Raw genomic sequence first — 11,781 nt, forward strand, 5'->3', positions numbered from 1 at the left:
GGTTCGAAGTGCTTATAAAAAGCTATTTCTGGGCAAAATATACTTATCAAAATGGAGTCAATGGGTGATTATGAAGATGGCTTAGGTTGGTGACTACAGAGCAGTGCCAGTCCATGATAGGAATGGCAACATGGCGGGCTTAGGGCGGGTCCCCCGTCCCGTTGCCCAATACTTCTCGCCGCCCCCATCCCCCGGTGCCCCTGCCCCACCCCACTTCCCTCGTAGGTGCTCCCGCGGAGTTAATAAAAATTTACTATTTAAGTTTATTGTAGTCAAATTTTTGCAAATAATTAAGTACTAAAATATCAATACATTATCAAATCATTATCCATTGTAATTTTACAATTGAAACTCATAAAAACAATCAAACAAAAACTATTTGAATACAATCCAACATGATGAAACAAATATAACTAAAGTAATCAAGTTTTCACTTTTGAAATAAATACAATCACTAAGTTGCTATTGTATTTTTTTTTTGAGAAAAAATGTGCTATTATGTTAAGTATAATTAGGAATTTAGTATAAATGTATTAGTAAATTTAGTATAAGTAATTAATAATTTCTATTAGTATATATGTATAATTATTAGTATAATTGACAATATCAATTATATTACATATACTAATATACATTATATAATACTTATAACTAACAATATCATTATTATAAGTTTGTAACTAATTAAATTAAATATTTTACACACACACACACACATATTTATATTCTAATAGGTGGTGGGGCGATGGTTTCTTAATGAGGGGAAAAAATTCCCCCCGTCCCATTAGCCTCCGCGGGCACCCGTCCCAATTGCCATCCCTAGTCCATGGTCTCCTCAAGTGGGAGTGCCATAGTCATAATTTTGCTCACAAGGGCCTGTGTACACATAGCCCTTACACAATCCTCATGATTTTCAACAGCATCAAGCATGTGTTTCTATGGGAATAATTTATTATTTTGTCATTGAAGGTATACAGTAGGGACGACAGGGGTTCAAGTACTCTCGAAAATCTTTTTTTTTTCAAACCTAACTTGATGCAGTATTTAGCTACCAAAGAAGTCAAGTAAGTCTTTGAACAACAACACTAGTTAATATTCTAGTTTCTTGGGTCAAGTTTGTTAGTGTAGTTTGTGACGGCCTCATCTCCCCCGAGGGCGTATCCAAGGGTTTGGCGGACCGCCTGCCCAACTCTCGCCAGGACTCGGTCACAAATCATGAAAACTTACAAATAAAACCCTCAAATAAAAAAAAATAGTTATTACAACCTTAACATATACACTCACGGTGTTCCAACATCCACAGGACCTATAAATACAATCAAAGAATCAGACTTAAAAAATGAACCAAACAAGTTGGCTAGATATCTATGACGTGCACGCTTGAGCAATTAACAATCTTAGAAAAAAATCAAGTCTTTCCTCAATTCAACCTCTCATGTTCTCTTTCTTGTAAGGAAAACAAATGGCGTGGAATGAGCTAAAAGCCCAGTGAGGTTCCAAGTAATTAAGTAGGTAAAATACGAGACAAGATAGCATATTCAGACATCGAGAAACAAGTCAACTTCAATGAGATCATAATCCAGTATATGATTAAGCAAGTAGCCAGATAAAACATGCAAAAGGGTACAGTAAGGAACACATTCATGTCAAAGGGTATAGGTTGCTCTTAGGAGCAAGTTCCACAGTAGCTTGATCAAGGTCCGTTGACTCTCCGTCAACCACGAAAGTATAACGTCCCGTAGATCCCCACTTTACACCAGTTTCCGTCCACCGATCACCCCCTACCGAGCCCGAACGTCCAAGAAGTACCCAAGGTTCGTCGATCTCCTCGACCAAGCCCTTGCCGGCTCGATTCGACCAACTAGCCCTAGGTTGGACTTATAGTCCCAGATATACAGTAATTCAGGATATGACTTATAGCCCCCAAGTATTTAGTAATCAAGATTGGAGTCGTTGGCCATTATCCAACGCTCACACAGTAAAGTTTGGAGACGTTAGTTGTCACTTAACGCTCCGTAATCAGAAATAAACAGTGGTGGTAATATTCGAGCATACCAATTAGTCGAAAAGATAACACTCCACTCGACAAAACAGGATAGAGGCACTGAGACAAGATGAGAGGTACCTCCCATTCGGATGGAATGTGGTACATGCGACCGCTCAGCCCTAGTGTCGATGAGATAACTCTCCAATCGACTTAATCGGGATAAAAGTACTGAGACGGGATGAGAGGTACCTCCCACTCAGATGAAGTGTGGTACATACGGCCGCTCAATACTTGCAAGTCAAATACAAGCACAAACACAAGTACAGGTCCGTCAAGTTCAAGTGAGTACAAGATCATTCAAGAAAGGGAAGCCAAGTGCGATAAGGACACACTCGCCTAGCCAGAATCAAGTCACAAGAAATGTCCAGCAATTCACATTCTCAAGTATTCCAAGTATTTCAAGTAAATATACAGGTCATAGACAGATTAGGTTACTTGTTCATGCGTGAGGGAGATATCAAATACTTAGTAAAGTCGGGTCAATTGAGGGTACATAAGAGCACACTCGCCTAAATAGGTTCAAGTCACAATTAAGTTCAGCATATCATATTTCAAGCAATTCAAATATTTCAAGTCCAAAAAGTTGAAAATCGGATGGTTATGAAACTTGATCAAATAAGAAGAACTGGAGAAAATTAGAAATCTCTTTAGCAAATCTGGTCACATATCAATTATAACAAAATGACCAGTACATATTTTAACAAAATATCAAAGTTTAGTCGAGCGAGGTCAAGTGCAATAAAGTACACACTTGTCTATGAGACAAGAAATCAAGTACCTAACATTGTCTAACAATAATGAGCATGTAACACGTAAGTCGGTGGGAGAACCACCCAAGTGACCAACAAGTCAAGTGCAAGCAAAGCATTTCATCTCATATCAATATCATGAAGTGAACTACAAAGGATCGAGTATGATAAAGTACATCCTCGTCCCAAAGGTTATCAATTCAAGAGCAGTTACTTTAACCAAGTAAGCATGTTATTCAAGCAAGGAGACATTCCACGTAAATATTTTCATGTACTTGGAACACTCACCTATTAAAAAATGTAGAGCTTAATCATCAAGTTCCGCGGTTAACCTCACCTCCGTTTCCCAATCCTAGGGCAATGAGTGAAAGTAGTTAATGATCTAGGTTCAATTCCAATCCAAATGTGAGCTCATTTGGTGACCAAGTGAGTGGTTAAATCTACTCAATTCACCATGCAAGTTAGGCCCAAAATACAGTAAAAAGTCATGAGGAAACAAGTTTGACAAGTGCAAGAAAGTTGGACAAAAGAAAAGTTTCATTCAAGCTCTAAGTGTTCTTCGCGGGTAAAACAGTCGCGCCTGCGTAGTTTTGGGAAAATGGCTATATCTCACTGTAGGAAGGTTGGAATTAGGTGCCGTTAGCGGCGTTGGAAGGTAGACTCAAAGAGATTTCCAACGGTACCAAATGCACACTCTAGTTCATCTCCCATCAGTACTAGTAGTTCGGATAATATGGCTGGTTTTTCAGTTCTGATCAAGTCCAAAACCTTAGAAAAGTTACACTAGTTCTTGATGCTATCATCACTTGTTTTTGTTCAAATTCATCCAAATCAATCCCCTAGGGTTCATATACAGGGGAGCAAGGTATCTAGTATCATTGGAGCTCAAAATGCAACATACATAATTAATTAAAAGAGCCAAAACAGCCTAGCCAACCAATGGTACCAAAACAGTCCACTACTAGCTCGAACAACCACTTTTCTTGCTTAAATTCCATTTTATTTCACATCAAATCTTAAACCAATGTTTATCCAAGCTTCTTAACCCTAACTAAGGTGCAAATGAACCACAAAATCAAGGAGAAACCTCCCTTACAAAACCGGTCAGCCAAGAGAAAAGGAAAACAGTCCACAAGTTCACTTATATCACTAACCTTCATCCTTACATTGTAGTTAACTTAAACATCATACCAAGCATTATTCTTAACTCAAAAAGGGTCCAAAACCATGTTAATACATGAAGGAAAGCTATGAACAAAGCTCAAGCGATTCATCAAACACATGGTATGCAAAACAACTAACCCTACTACCACTTGTTTAGTTCAAGAATTTTAACCACAAACAACATCCATGTGACTCCTAGTTTGATCTTCAAACACATGATATAACACAAGAAAGCCAGGATTTAAGGTTCACATACCTCTCTTATGTGAAGCTTGAAGCACCAAAACAAACCACCAAAACCAAAGTTCTAGGCTTGAAACACACTCTAGGGTTGCAAGTAACTCACTCACTAACTCAAGTTCCTTCTCTTATGATTTTTGCTCAAGATCAAACTAGGGTTTTAAAAGCAAGAAGATGGAGTTTTCTTCCTTCCTTTGGAAGATTCAAGGTGGCTGAAAATATGGTGGAGGAAATGAAGCAAAGTTGGTTTAAAATTCCTTTAATCCTTTGGTCAAACAAGATGTGTGGTTAGGGTTTTGTCACTTGGCCCAATCTTGGCCCTTTCTTCCCTTAATCTTTGACTAATGAAGTTTCTACCCTCCAAATGTTCCAATACCTATTTAACACTTCTAAACTATCACATAAAGTCCCAACCATAAATAAAAGGACATTTGGTCAAAGAGTGTGTGTTGAAATAAAATAAAACCAATTCAAGGAAATGTTACAATTCAAATAAAAGTAATAAAGTGCAATGTAAGGAAATATTATAATGCATGTAGAATGCAATGCAAGGACATGTTATAAGTGATATAAATTTTAGGGCAAGGCATGTAGTTTAGGAGAATTGTGTTTTAAAGTGAGGGTTCTCACACCGTTTGCTTAAGCAAATTCCATCAGCTTTGGTTTGTTTAAGTTGAGTCGTTTAGTTAAATAAAATGGCTAAAGATCATGTTGACCATAGTAAATCATATTAGAGTTAGTTGGCTGAACTAGAGTTATTTTTTGGTAGTTAATGTTTAGTTATCTGAGTTCTAGTATGGTTAGGAGTGTTGAGTCTTGTAAAGGCTATATAAAGCCTTAATTGTTTACATTTTTTTTTTAAAAAAAGCTGAATAAGAATTAAGAAATTTTCAGATTTCATTTCTTTGTGTGAAACGTTCTCTAAGGCTTGTGAAAGCCATTATTGAGTATCATAGAGTTGACTCTAGGTGATCACTAACTTAACAATCAAGCAACCCACTTGAATGTGGCGTCGTTCTACTTTTTGAATCGTTCTTGTGCTGTCCAAATTCAGAGTCGAATCTGCCAAATCCAAACTTTGATATCTTTTCGAGGATTGTGGGCTTGTGGGGGCGAATCTAGTCTCATCAGGGGTCTGGAAATAGTATCAGTTGGTAATCAGAGCATAGGCTCAATGTATCAAGTTATATCCCCTTTGTTTCGTGTTTTGTTTCATTTCTTGTTCGTGTTCTTCATCTAGGGTTTTTGTTGTGTCGTTTCTTTGTGTCTAAAATTCTGCCAAAAAAAAATCGTACTATTCGTTGGTACTGTTCATCCCAAAATTACTGTTCACTCGTAAATTTTCTTTTTTAGTTGTCAATCCTTCTCTTGTTCATTCTTTTATTTGGTGTCAAAAAAGACAAAAACAAAAATTCTGGTCGCTAGGGTTTTGTCAAGTCCGAGGTGTTTCTTGGTTGTCCAAGATTCATCCTAGAGTTTTTTGTGTGTTTGTGTTGTTTCTTGAGTCAAGTTGTTGTGTTTCTTGAAGTTCTTGAGAATTATTGTTGGCTGTCCGAATAAATTCTTGGAGCTTTCTTGAATTTCTTGATTCAAATTGTGAAGTTCTTGAACTCTTGAAGTTCTTGGCTGCTCATCATGTTTCTTGAAGACTCTAGATTTTTTTTTTCCTTGAAGTTGTGAACAAACCAGCAACTTTCTTGAAAATCTTGAACGTATTTTGGGGTTTCTTGGGAATCTTGATTACCTTTGTGCAATTCTTGGTCTGTTGCATCCATCAAAAATCGATTCTTGAAGAAACAACAAATCTTGGAATCGGTTCTTGATGTCAAAACCCAAATCAGGTTTGGCTGTGAAAAAAAAGGGGGAAAAGAAGCAGCCTTGAATCTGGTCTTTAAGGTACCCAAGAACCAAATTTCCAAGTCAAAGTTGGAATCAAGAAACGATTGGAACAAAACAGTCCAACCACCCCAAGGTTTTGTCCAAATTGGATTAGATTTTCTTGTTTAAGTTCCCAAGTCAAATCTGGCAGTTTTTTGTTCTTTTGAACTTTAAGTCGGTTGAACCAAAGCTGCAAATAAGTTTCGGAAGCTACAAAAAACACAGCTTGAAGCTTAAGCAATAAACAGTTCAGCCGTTTTAAGTCCAATACAACTCGGTTTAGGATTTCCATTGCCTAATCTCTCTGAATTCAAATCTGTTGTTAAGGTTGGTTATTCCAGCCAAGAAATCCTATTTTGGGTCTTGATTTGTGTGGAAAAAGTCAACTTTTTGGTTGTTACAAGTGTTCCAAGCATATTCCTTGTGTAGATACCAAAAATTTTGTGTCATTTATTTTTTTTATCTATTGATTTTATTTTATTTATTTTTGTTTTGTTTTATTTTATTTTTATTTCTTACTTTTTTTTAAAGAAAATCATCTCAAATTCAATTTTTAGAAAATTAGAAAGAAAAGAAAAGGAAAGACAGAAGAAAAGAAGAGAAAAAGAGATTCATCAGATTTTTGTTAAAAAAAAAAAAAAATTCCATGCACGCGCGCTGTCCTCCGTTGTTTCGGCCACAAACCAAAAAACAGTACAAGGAGTTGCAGCTGGCATTTTGGAGCAATTTTGATGCGTTTTTGCTTCCCTTTCTTTTCCTCCAAGCCTTGCCAGTACAAGGCCACGTAACCTCAACAAGAATCATCAAGAAACATCTAGAAAAAAGGGATCAAATGGCTCCAAATGAGCCACAAAACCCAACTTAATCTCAGCCTTCTTTCTGAGGGTTTTGATCAATTTGGCTCCATATAAAAGCAAGAGAAAGGCTTGAAAACAAGGCATTAGGGTAAGATAAAGGTAGGAAGAGAGGTGGAAAAGCAAAAAGGGAGAGAAAAGAGAGAAAATGGGAAAAAGAAGAACAAGAAAATTTCTGCAAAAAATACGTGACCAGGCTGAGCCATCAGCCTACTTTCTCATCAAATACTGATTAGATTTTGAGATCTTAGAATGATTTGTTTACTTCTATACTTTCTTGGGATGTATTAGGGCAACTTTTGTTCAGAAAGAATTTAGGAAAAACAACTCCAAGTCCGTCGAATCGAGACCCAAAGTCGCGAAACTGTCAACCCTTGAAGAAATTTCGCAACAAGAACTGAGCTTCAATTTGCGACTTTCCCACCTCTAGATCTGCTTCTTTCACGATATAACGCATTGTGTCGCCTTTTTGAGCGTCAAAGATAATCTTTTTTCATCTTTTTCCGTTCGCATATATCAGATTTTGCATCAAAAAAATGTTAAAATTTTGTGGTTGTACTTCTTGTTGGTTTCCTTCTTTTTTTTTTCTTGTGATTTTCTCTTTCTTTTGCTGGTTGTTAGCCCATATTTTCATCTCATTATACTGAGTTTGGACGCTTAGACCTAGTGTTAATAAGATATTGGGTGCTTGGGAATCATCTTGCATAATTTTCGGATGAATGGAATGAGCAGCAAATATGCAGAAGAAGATGTTTCGAACTAATTTGCATGCAGTTTTCAAAAATTGCAGTTTGACCCTAGAACTTTCACATAATTTTATTGTGGCCCAAAACCTGGAAAATTGGATTATTTTTCTCCCTTCTAAGTTTTAATCCTCTTTGGCATATTTTAAGTATGTTTTTGAGCAAATTATTTCTGTATTTTAGGATGTAATTAGGGCTTAATCATTTTTAATAGATCTAAGGGCTTGTTGGGTATTAAGCTGGGATAAGAATTGGAATAGGGTTAGTTCTTTGCATTTTAGGGAGTGGGTTTTGGTTTATTTTTGGTTGGGTTTTGACTTGAGCTTAAGGGCCAAAATCCATGCATTTTGGTTGGGTTGGTTTGGTCAACAAGATGGGCTAGTCCGCCTTTCTCCCTTGGACATCCGTTGGGCCAGATGGTCTTTGGCCCAAGAAAGTGACAAAAAAACGTCCAGTGGCTTGGTTTTCTTAAGAAATCTGATAGAAAATTGAGATCTGGTCCATGTACTTTTGAGTAATTTCACTATAACTCTAAAAACTTTGGATTTCTTTCAATTAGTTCCCTAATTTAATTGTAATTTGATCCATAAACTTTATTTTTCTTTAATTTTGACCTATGATCTTTGCAATAATTATAACTTGACCCCAAAAATTTTGTTAAATTTTTGCAATTAGGTCCCTGACATCTTTAATTTCTTAAATATAAGTTGATTTTCTTCTTTAATTTTAATTATGTTTCATTTATATGCTTTTAATTGGTAGATTCCATGGTTATTTCCATCTTTTTATAATAATAAAATGAATTTGCCATATGTTTACATTTTATTCTTCTTATTTGTTAATCAAATTGGTGCCTTGACCATTTTGTTGATTTTAGAATATAAATAGGGCAAATTCCACCCCATTTAACCACAACTTCAAGGGCGGTACCTTCTACTATTATTTTAAATCTTTATATGTGCTTCTATGTGTTTGTATGTGTAATTGCATGTTTTGAGTGCTTTTTCTTTTATTTACTCATTTTAAGTTTCATTTATTTTATTTAATTTTGATAATTATTTGAAAAATATTTAAATGCCAAATTGTAATAGATAGATGCCCAATAAAATTATTTAGCTAGACTATGTAATAGATAGGTTTTATTTTTGCCAAAAAAATGTAATTAGTTAGATGAATGTAATAGTTAGATTGTTATTTTTCAAATTCCCCCTTAGATTGTAATTAGGGTCCCAAATGTAATAGTTAGGTATTATTTGCTTGTGTGCTTATATGTTTATTCGTTTTCTTTAAGGTCTTTGCATCTAAATATTATGCATATGTATTACGTGCTCTATGTGCTTTATGTGTTTATTTGTTTTAATTATGTTTATATGATTTATTTATTTATAATAAATACATGACATTACCACACTAGTCCAATGCTAGTTGTGGCTTTTTCTCTCGATTTCTTACTAGTCCAATGCTAGTGATAGCCCATAGAAACGGGTTAGTCCAATACTAGACCCTTTAGGCCATCCGCGCGCTAGAATCATATTTTTTATGTGACATTTATTACATGTCATGCATATTTTTCATTTTTAGGATATTTTTTCTCACCTTGTATGATATTCCCTTTTATACTATTTCCCTTATCCCTATATGTGCGAAACATGACATTTAGATTTGCGTTTCATTTAGGAAATTAGAAGTAGATTAATTCATTTGCTTGATTAGGTTAGGAAAATCACCCTTCAAATATGAGAAATGAACGAGTATGGCTTCTTAGCCTTAACACGCTTTTATCCTCTCTATAAAAAAGAAAATTGAGTCACGATTCTTAGCATCCCGTACTCGTTATGTTGCATTCCCTTTTTCTAGGTCATGTATATTTATCTATATATTATAATTTCTTTTTCAAGTCTTATCTTATATTTGTGATCTCCTTTAAAAATCATTTTTGGGATCACAATTAATGTGATTTGCACCAATTAAATTTTGAAGAGATATTTCAACCTTCCCGATATCCTTTAGGTTTAGATTTGCATTCATGTAGAAACATCCAAATGTGATAAGTTTTATAGATTAGATTAGGAAAAGTTTCGACTAAACTCACAACTAGCCTTGGTTAGGTTGAAATGATACTTTAGGTTTGATTCTATCAAATCTTTGCCTTCCCTTTCTTCAACTGTGACTCCCGAACTATTTTCTCTTGTTTTCAAAGATCTGGAGTCGTCTAAAAAGGGTTTTATCTTTTTTTTTATTAAAATATATTTTTAGGTAATTTGGTATACCTAAACTCAATACCAAGTAGCGACTCCTATTTTTCTTTAAAAAAATCCTTTTTACACTAAATTTTGAGACCAAATCGTCGTACTTTCTATGTCCCATTTTAGACCCTTTTTCTTTATGTATTTTCTAAAATAAAAAACTCATTCTTTTCACAAAATCTCATTCTTTCAATAATAAATTTATTTATTTTTCAAAAAAAAATGGGACACGACACCTTGTGTCAAGTGTTAGTTTCGTAAAATATGTCAACTAGTCCATTGTGTTCCCTAAGCTGTTTTTTATCTGCATTCTAATCAGAAATTTTTCGATTTTTTTGTGCCTTTGCTAGTACATTTAGTTCTAATTTTCATCCATTTTATTTTTTAAAATTCAGCTTGTTTTCATTGTCTCTTTGGTTCGTTCATCGTCGCAATTTTTAATTGTTGTTTGAATAAGTCGATTGGTAACTTGTGAGAAAGCTCTAAGTTATTCAATAAGGGGCAATTAGCAGCCTTGAGAACTCAATTTTTGGGAGCTTCTTAGAGGGATTAAACATTTGAGTGCTACACGAGTGTGAGTGAAACACGTGAGGGAATGCTGTGAGGATCTATTTTTGTGTTTTACTAAACCATTTGCAGGTCACTTATAAAATGTCTAACGGAGAAGGAAGTTCACCATTTGACAATAAACACTTCATGGAGGCTATGACATCTCAAATGCGAAAGTTGATGAGGGAAGAATTGGAACCTATTCAAAAGCTGGCAGGTGTCGAGCCTGTGCAATAATAAAAACCTAACTACCACCAAAACCAGTCAACAATTAATTCCAGATACTGGAGCAGGGATTCTGGATGTGCAATGGGTTACTTGATTCACCCTGTCTCCGAAGAGTTTGCTTAATCCGATATACCAGAATTGACTAACTGACAAAATTACTAATTAGTAGACAATGGCAAGCAGGGTCGAATCCACAGGGACTGGGGATAATTCGTTTCTTCTAGAGTTCAGAGCATGGGAGGGTTTTTGGAAAATATAAAATAACTAATTAACCAACTAATGAAACAACTAATAGAAAATAAACAGGAATTAATCAATAACCAATACGACTCTAGTCAAAGGTGCAACTTTTCAAACACAGTCCATTCAACTAATCATCGATGCAAAGATAATTCAATTACTCATTAATAGATTGGTTATAGTTGTCATACACGCGATAAACAACTAGCCTTTCCTCACTTTTTCGGTAGTCAAGGTACGACCATTAACTATTTCCCTAACCAAGAAATAACCCTAGGTACGACCACATGATTTAATTTCTCGATTGCAATAAGAATTAGAAAATCCCAACCATAACCAACAAACACGCTATGAGGATTCGTTTAAGTTAGATCATACGTTTCCCTAACATGAAACCAATCACGCTAGTCGTTACTGGTATTAATCAATTGAATAATTACGGATTCAATCAATTAATCTGGCAGTAGATTATTAGGTTAATTCGAATATCGGGCCCTTGACATTCAAATAACATGACAAGCATAAGAAATTAAATCAAGATACGTACGAATACCAATGAATAAAAGAAATAAGTAAAATAATTCGATCTCACAGATGTTTGGAACCAAATCTTCAGTTGTCCCCTTGACTAGAACTATGAAATTAGTTCTCCATTAATGGACAACAAGCCATGCAAATAGTTGCTCCAAGCGTTTCCATCGTTTTTCCTCCCAAAAGTCGGCTAAGGAGAAAAGTCAAGACAAAAAGTACTATGCTATTTTGTTTCTAGTCAAAAGAAGATGAATTGTGTCTATCGGTTTTCCACAACTTTTGACTCCTAATTGATTGGTATCCTAATACCAA

Source organism: Coffea eugenioides, chromosome 1, assembly GCF_003713205.1.
Source record: "Coffea eugenioides isolate CCC68of chromosome 1, Ceug_1.0, whole genome shotgun sequence".
NCBI lineage: Eukaryota > Viridiplantae > Streptophyta > Magnoliopsida > Gentianales > Rubiaceae > Coffea > Coffea eugenioides.